The following is a 9277-nucleotide window of genomic DNA, read 5'->3' on the forward strand; positions in this document are numbered from 1 at the left end:
TCTCGAAAGAAGTAAGTAGATTTTCGTATTGTTAATACAAAATTTAATTTTTTCATGTTATCATTAAAAATTTGATTAAAGTTTAGATGACAATTTAACCTTTCGCGTTAAATTATATGCTTAATGTTAAGATAAAAGTTAAGATAAAAAAATACCAATTCTCTAAAAAATTGACGTATTTTTTGTCTGCGAATAATACGACGTATTAATTTTTCGATTCGACGGATAGTAGCTGAGATTTTCATCTACGATTAATCTCGACACTGACGTTCAACATTATTACGTGAAGCCGAAGCTGAACAAGACCGTGCATAAATTATAAGCTGTCTCGTAACGCGTTTGCAACGCAACGGGTTCCCGGCAGCTCGAAGAGAAGAAAAAACGCGGTGACACTTGCGTCGGAATTAAAAAGTAAAAGCTCGTTATAAATCAAACGCCTTGTCAGCGGGTGTGGCGGCTGGCCTTTAAGCTGCCACGGGAGGGTAAGGGGGACGATGGCGGTCGGGGTGAAGGCGAAAACCCTTTCGTTAATTGCGCATCGCAGATGCCGGGCTATTGCAGGCGCTCTTTACGAGCCACTCTTCCCTCCCGGTGCACGGTGAACGACCGTGGAAAAAAGCTGAGCTTCTTTGTAGCTCTGAGGAAAAGTTCGGGCCGTAAGCTCCGAAAGTGCCTTTAAAAGCGATTACGACCGTGCCTCGTAATCGTAACACGATCCGTTTACCGCGCGGAAAGAGGAAAAAGAATTAGAAGTGTCCGACAAATTTTCCGCGTAGTTCACCGTCAAATGCCGTACGACTTCGGAAAATTGTAATTAAACGGTGAGCCGCTCACTCAATAGTTTGAATAAGATTTTGTCTCCGGGTGATAAAGTAGTTTCGTCACGATTTTGGCATTTTTCTTGCGTTATTTTTCGATATCGTTAATTTGACGATCCGATTAATATCAGAGATTTAATCATCTTAGCCGATAATCAAAGTTTCGTTTAATTATTATCAGAACTTGTACCCATTTCGAAGTGCTTGGGACGTGGCAATTTCTTCGAGGAAAACGAGGCGACAAATATACATAAAATAATGTATTTATTATAATACCCCACTTCGCTACAGCGATTAACATTGATTTAACACAACTTATACCGTAATTCTATATAATTATGTATTTCCACACACTGACACGATGCCTGGCTGGGTTCTGGAACGATTGCTTGCAGGAGGACGATGCGAGACAACTCTGTAAGCTAAAACACAAAGGCAGATATACTTATTGGATGTGTTCCAGTGACCGGCGCTCGATTATTTTCACGACTAATTTATGTGTTTTTAGAGTACATAAGTACGGAATCGTTAATATTTCTGCAACGATGACGCTTTAACTCATTACTGTCTCGCGACACGACGCGGGGGAGGCACGCAACTAAAAAGCGCGCAAGATCGAGCAGTTACGGGGCCCGAGATGTCGTCTTCGGGGGGTCCACGGGAGAGTCGGTGGATATCTAAAGCAAGATCTCTTCTTCGCGAAGGAGGCTGCTGGTGGCGACGGAGAGAGAAGATGGAGGGAACCCTGGAGACGTTATTAATTGGCTACACGATAAAACAGTGTTAGTCCCCATTCGCTGTCCTTCGACTGGACCCCCCCTGGCTTCCTTTTAAGATATAGGGCCACGCGACTTCCTCGCGCGCATGTGCGCGCGTGTACGTGCGTGCGTGTATCGCGAAGTTGGAGGTCCCGTGAGAATTACGAGGAAAAAGGAATCCCGAGGGCGCCGTGCGCGCGACGGACGGACAACTCGTTTCCGGCGAAATTCCTCACGCTGTAAGAAACACGACATGCACGATCTTATATCTCCCGACAAAAATAATGTTCGTGCTTCGAATTGCATCTAAAAAAAAACTTACTACTTAATCGGACAATTAGACGTGAACAAGTATAATCTTTTCTTAAAACTTATTTTTTATCGGAATTTCTTTCTCTTATTCGAAGTTCTATGATTTTTTTAAATAAAAATAACATTTTTTTGTATCACAATTACGGATTTAGTTTTAATTTTTAAATCTTAGGAAAACTGTTGTGTAAGAGACTTATTAATAATTAAAATTAATTTTTTGCTATTTGAAACTACTTCATGTCACGTAATAATCTGTAAGTTGTAGTGAGTACAATTATCGGTAATCGCAAGAGACGATTCCATTACGAATTAATTATTGAATGGAAATTAACAATTCACATGCGCACACATTAACATTATTAATTATCCATTAATTAAAAATAAACTACTAGACATACATGGAAATTTTCGATGTAAGAAGTCCTTGATTTGATATAATCCAGATATGACACTAATCGCTAATGTAATTAATGTGCATTTATTCAAATATGTATACGATAAGTGCGATCTAACAACAAGGCAAGAAGAATAATACAATCAAGAATAAAATCTTTTTTAAATTTTATTTCCTATTTTTATTCCTTCATCAAAATATCATTGATTGCCTCGATTAATATTTCCTACTATCCACTAATAAAATTTTGTCAATAAATGGTATATCTTATTCCCAATTCTTAAATGTCATTGAAGTCATTTGAAGTCAGTGCAATTTGAATTTGTTAAAGAAAAAATTTACGTTAAAAAACGCGCATAAACACATGTTTTTGTTTTAGGTATTAACATCACATATCGTATGTACACATGTTTTCGTTTTAAGTATTATGTAACATTATATATGCGTTTCACATCTCGCATTTGTCTCATTTATCGAGACTATTCCTTCTATTAATTAAGGAGCGCGTGGAAAACGAGCGACACGAAACGCGAGAGATATCGTAGATGCGAGCGGTGATATATATACGGTCTAGTTCGATTTTGATGCGGAAAATGGAAGAATAATACACGGTGGCACCAGGGGAATCTATCCGAGATCCGCCGTTCTCTTATCCGCTTGTATCTTTCCGCCCCTTCTAGACCTCTTCTCTATCTGTCGTCCCCATTGATTTTTTCTGTTCTCTGCTTGCAATGCGGCTCTCCCCCCTCTCTTTCTCTCTCTCCTTTTTCTTTTTTCCGTCGTTCTATCCTGCTCTTCCTTTTATATCAATAGTTTCTTCGCTTTACCCGTTACACACATATGCATTCGTTGTCGATAGGGTACATATATCGTGTGTGTTTGTATCACTCCTATCGTTTCTCCTCCTCTTTTCCTCTATTCCTCTATCTCTCCCTCTTTCTCTCACCTTCCCTCTTTCTTTTTATTCTTTCTATATCGATACATGCATCCGTCCGCCGTTGTTGTTGCTGTTGTTGTCCCTCCCGCGGATGAGGGAGCAAGCATGAGGGCTATAGGCCATAAGGGCTAACAAGGCGATTACTCATGCCTCCCATAAGAAGAAGTTACAAGCAGCTTCGAAGGTTTATTGCGGCAAATGGCGAAATTTGTACCTTGCTAACGATTGGTCGTCTTTTTTTTGCTTCTGTCACCCCCCTCCCACCTCTCACCCTCTTCGCGTTCGCATTTTTTATCGTCGTGTACGCATCCCCAATATATGCGACCCTCGCGATTTAGCGTCCGATGCATATAATTATGCATTAAACGTCGATGTATTCTGAAAACGAGTGACAGCCTGTCGATCGCGGAATGCAAACGTATTTTATCGTTACTGAAATTCTCACGCAGACCATCAAATATTTACGGACCATGCATCAATCAAATATCACGACACCTGCATGTAAAGCCGATAATTTTTTAAAAATCCAACAGGAACACAGAGATGATAAAGAAAACATGTCGGGATAACTATGTATAAAATAACTAATGTTTTTCTTCATTTTTCATTGTAACATTCTAAAATTTTGATTGATGTGTCTCGGTATTTTGTGACTTTTCAAACAAAAAATTTTATATTTTAATGGTAAGGATTTATAATGATAGGAAAATGTCTCACCTCAAATCCGACGATATTTGAGCCCGCCCGAATATCCTGACTGCGCGCGATCGACGGACGACTTGTCCCGGACGTCCCGAAAGTCCTGATGACTGATCCTTGACGGCTAGATCCTTGATGCTTGTTCGGGGACCCCGACTAAGTCCGGCAGAGCGGCGGCGGCGGCGGCAGCCGGGCTGATGAGCCGATCGTCGAGTTCGGTGGATCCGAAAATAGGTCCGCGGGACGATCGGCAATCCGAGGGCAGGAAACTGCAATTTCGCAAAGTAGGGCCTTAGGTTGGGATTCGTTTTTATTCCGAGGTCAAATTCGCGGCCCACTTGTGTCGAGAAAGGGAACGGGACCCCTCTCGGTTCCGTTCCCCCTCACGCCCTCTTAAATCCCGTCGGTCGGCCTACGGCAGCTCGGGCTCCGGCAAGCTCTAATTAGATTTTAAGTGAGAAATTGAGCCTGCCGGCAATTTTAAGGAAGCCGAACACACCGCCCTGATTAATATCATTATGTGCGTTCGCTTGTTACACCGTAGGGCCCACGAGATGGAATCCGCGGATATACAGGCGGATGCAAAATTCCTTTGTGATTTAGCGTAGCTTATTACTCGATCGGCGAAATATTTTTCAAAAAAAATATCCATCTCTATTAAATTATTCTTCTGGAAAATCATCTCTTAAAATTTTATCTATTCTGCATGTTGACCTGTATATAGCGTAAATTGATTTTCTAATTTACATAAAGAGTACACTGAGAGAAAAATATACTAAATTTTAATAAATTTAGTATATTTATTAGAATAGTACTTTAGCTAAATATTTACTCTCTAAATGTAAATATATAGATATTTATTTAGTACAAAGACCATTAATTTGATTTGACTATCATTTTTTTTTAGTAAATCAAAGATATATTTGTATACTGCAAGTAAATGTTAAGTTAGTACTATTTAAACGAATGTTTATTAAAATATAATACATTTTTCTCAGTATGATAAATTGTTGTAATAAATTATCTCGTGTCCTACATACAATAGATGCGATAAAGGATCAAAACCTGTATTTCGAAAAATGTATAATAAACCTGTACACAGAGTGAAAAATGTTAATAAATCACCTGTCGTTCTCGTTGCAACGCGATTAAATAAATGATTCTTGGAGCGTGCTATATCAAAATATGCAACTCTCGCGCGATCGTCGAGAGATAGCCAGTGGTTCCTCGTCCAGGTGCCCGAAGGATGAAAGGCGGAAGAGAAGAAGCGCCGAAGAAAGGCTCGCTGGGGGAATAGCAACGGGGAAGAGGGAGGAAGATATGCCATTACAAACGCTTATTTTCGGGTAATCGTGCGCGGTGCCATGAAAGGAACAACTTGTAATTATCATTGTTGTGGATGCATCAGCCGCATCGGACGGTATTTCTTTTTTTTTCTTTTACTTCGATTCCTTCTTCTCTGCCCAGAGGCAACGCTAATTTTTGCGTTTTAAGAAAACAAGGCCCGTTGTCCACGATCACCTCGCCGCGTGTTCTCCGACACGCAAATCGTGCGTACCGATACGTAAATTTACATGCATTGAAAGTACCCAGTAAAATACAATCAGAGTAAGGTAATTTAAATAATCATTATCACACACACATCGTACAAATAATCGAAAAATAATTCTGAACTTACTGAAAGATTATAATTAACAAAATTATTGAATATATGAAATTATATTTTTTATTAAACAAATCTCAAACAAGTGACAATTTATCTCTTTCTCCGCACTAACAAAAATATGAATGCAAATCGCGATTTGAACCGAAGAGCGGCGATTTCTCACCGAGAAACAAAATGTACAAATGCGATGTTAAATATGCGTAACATTATTGCGGGCATTATTGCTACACATTAGCTTTAATGATCATCAGCTGACTCGGTGCTACCAATATATGCCTCCCGTAATAGATTTTATATATATATATATATATAATCTAACAGCTTAAATGGTACACGTAATCATTAGGATTATATTAATTGTATTATTATCAAGTATAATCGTATGGGCAATGAATTAGAAGAGGTTGGCCTGAGACAGTCACAGTTGTCATTTTTATAATGAAATAGTGAGTCCGTACTATTAGCACTATTCAACGATGGAATATTTTTACATAAATCTTCATCTTCAACGTAATCGACGTGTGCGGTTGCACAGCAGCCCTGTTACTGTTGAATGCCGATGATGCTGTCGTTAGCGCAGGATGATCAAAATCATTAGTCTCGGCAAAGAGCCATCATTAGCACAGCATTAAACGGTTATTAAGGCGTGCGCACGGAAAAATGTGATCTGGCGGGGCGAATAAATTAGACAAGAAAAAAGCCGGCACGTTTACTATTAATCACCGGCCATCCGATGCCCGGCAGCGTAGTGCCTCGTTTTATATCGATTTCTGATTCAGTGCTTTGTTTACTCGTTGTTTTGATAGCCAACTACCGCAAGTTTAACGACACCGAAGTGTCGTGGCCAACACGCCGTTTGTGATTGGAGTCGCATAAATAAATGGATGCAATCTCTGTTTGTTACTGCCCGCTAATTAAGCCTCGACATTTGCGAGAGCTCTCATTGACGTCTGCGCAATATTGATCGCGCAAATTTTATCGAACACCTTGATGCAAATTATATCAAAATGTTAATAATTTAAATTCTTAGAATTTTAAATGAAGTCTTGTTCGAAATTTCGAATCTTAAAAATTCAGGTGTATCATCCTGATCATAGGTCAAAATCAATTTTTTCGAAAGAAATTCGTCACGATGATTACGTAAATGCCATTACGGAAGCAGCGTGCGTGCGTCCGGTTTTATTTCGTAAAAGAGTGGCATAATGAATGTGTGGTGGCGCGGTCGAGTAGACTTTACCCTCTTCGAAACTGACAACGCGAGCGGTGATCATCGCTATTCATCAGCTGCGCTCTTTTACCACCGGTGACATGCCGTGGCTAATGACACCTCTAAAGCGCCAGACAACGACGATAATCCCGACGTTCCACTCCACGGGCACCCTTCTATGTGCACGATTTTCCGAAATCTCGTGCGGGCGTCACGCGTATCACCTGTCGTCCACGCGCGCTAACACGGCGGGCACGCAACATACAAAAAATGTGTTAGCATGCAGGTAGCATAATTCTCAATGACTTAGTGAAGTTTGACCTACAACTCGATCCTTTCTGTAGAAACATACGCCGAGTTTTTTAATTATTTCCTGAATAATTTCTTAGACTACCAACTATTAAATGTATATATCTTCTTCTGCTTTTATCTATACACACTTTTTGACAAAATTATTTTATCAAAAACGCGCGTAAAATCCTTTAAGCTAATGACATATAGAAAAATGTAAGCAGTACAAACGTAAGCAGTAAGCAAATCAACATTTTTTTTATGTACTGCTGCTTAATATTATCGCCTTATCTTCTCGATCATAATTCGCTCACTGCTTTCGTTTTCGTCTTACTGCTTATGTTTTTCTGTGTCAGTATAGCTTTAATGACACTATGGATTTCAAACTTAAGTTTTATTGTCTTTATCGAAATTTGAATGTGTCGGCTTGTAACCTCTCTTTCTCACTCATTTTTTGCCTTTAATTCCGAGTACGAGATCTCGTGTAGATTATAAGGTAAATAAAGTTGTTAACGCACAAGGCAAGGAGTTAAAGTTATAGTCCCTCGAAATTAATGCGAATAAACCAGCAGTTATAAAGTATGAAAGATTTATTACGTAGGAATAATTATATAATTCAACACGTTCAATGGCGCATAAATTTTGCGTGACTTGCTGCGTGATCGCGCGAAGAAAAAATTAGGTATACATAATTCCCTTATGTTATTTGCGGTACCAAGTAATTCATGTGGTACTAAACATGTTAATTAACATGATGTATCAAGATTTAAAAGAGTAAATAAGCAGCTAGAAGCCCTGAATTTAATCGCTGCGTAGTTAAATAATAAATAAACGACAGGGATAAACATCGCGTATCAAGTAGTTCGTTCCTCGAACGCGAGTAAAAAATGAGCGAGGAGGTTCCCACTTAGCTCACTTAATTAATGACCGAATCCATCATCGGGACGTTCCCACAATGAGGCAGAAGACCGCCTGCCACCCTGTGAAGTAAAGCCTGCGTGCAACCCTTTTTCTCAACGACCACCTCTTTTTACGCGTATTACTAAGTAGACAAAACCGCGACGCAACTGGCTGACCAGTTCACCTCTCCAGAACGAAGATCTCCGCCGTTGTCACCTATAACGGTCGTTCAGGACCGTTTCAGGATGCTGAACTCGATTCCTAAACTGGATTTCGACGACAACACCTCAACGAAACATTTTGAAACGAGGATGAAGAGTACGAACCCTAGTTAATGTGAGATCGCGACGGAGTCTTCCTTCGAATAGTTTGAAAGTTATCGACACTTATAAACTATTCTAATTAAAAATCATCTAATTATAAATTAATTCTAATCTAAATTATTAACATTATTTAATAATTAATAATTTAGTGCAAGCTTAAGGAACGTCGAAAGCCAAAACATACTTCCCCGATTAATCACATTCTCTGGCATGTATTCATTTGGGAAGTCTCAAATTAGCTCGGTCCGCACGGACCGAGATAGGAGTCTGGTGTATCAATGTCGCGAGATCGTTGCCTTTGGTATCAAGTCATCAGGAGCGCGTGCAAGCGGCTGCCGCCCTCGTCCGATGATAAATGATACGTTGAAATCTAGCACGGCTGAAACCGTCCAGCAGCGATGCGGCGTGAAACTCCTCGGCGGACGCAAGAGAAGAGGAAAGAAAAAAAAGTCAACAGAGAAAGAAAGAGAGAGAGAGAGAGAGAGAAAGAAAGAAAAACAAGAGAGGGAGAGAAAGAAGTCTGAGAGAGCGACGAGTGCCTGTCTTAAAGTTCTATGTCGTGACCGGTAACCGGTGGTGACCAGTAAGAGAATCCCAGAAAGCCGAGAGCCAGGCTTGCAGAATCCCGAAGGCTAGAACTCCTAGGGAATCCAAACAAAACCGGTCCAGTCAGATCCGGAGCACTCACTGGCCAGTCCGAGCTGCCAGCTATCCTCTACCTGATCTTCTCTTCTCTCTCCTTCTCTTTCTCTTCTTGTCCATCTTTCTCTTTTCTTCTTCGAACAGCCTCGCTCTTTCGAACACTCAAGTCTATCCAATGCTCCTGAAAGCCTGGTGGACAAAACGGAGAAGTACCCGAACACGCTCCGTCGCCTGTCGAAAATCGATATTTCATGTAATTATTCGCACGGTGCGCGAGGGAAATCCGCCGCAGCCTCTCCATCGTCGTCGTCGCTGCTCTCTCGAGGTCGG

The 9277-nt window shown here is 40.4% G+C and overlaps 1 pseudogene; it reads right to left on the reverse strand.

The window, feature by feature from the left end:
- Window positions 1-1098: 1098 nt before the first annotated feature.
- Window positions 1099-9277, reverse strand: part of LOC108720657 (uncharacterized) — a 12205-nt pseudogene continuing 4026 nt past the window's right edge.

The sequence above is a fragment of the Mycetomoellerius zeteki genome, unplaced genomic scaffold (assembly GCF_001594055.1).
Source record: "Mycetomoellerius zeteki isolate Tzet28-1 unplaced genomic scaffold, Tzet1.0 scaffold155, whole genome shotgun sequence".
Classification (NCBI taxonomy): Eukaryota; Metazoa; Arthropoda; class Insecta; order Hymenoptera; family Formicidae; genus Mycetomoellerius; species Mycetomoellerius zeteki.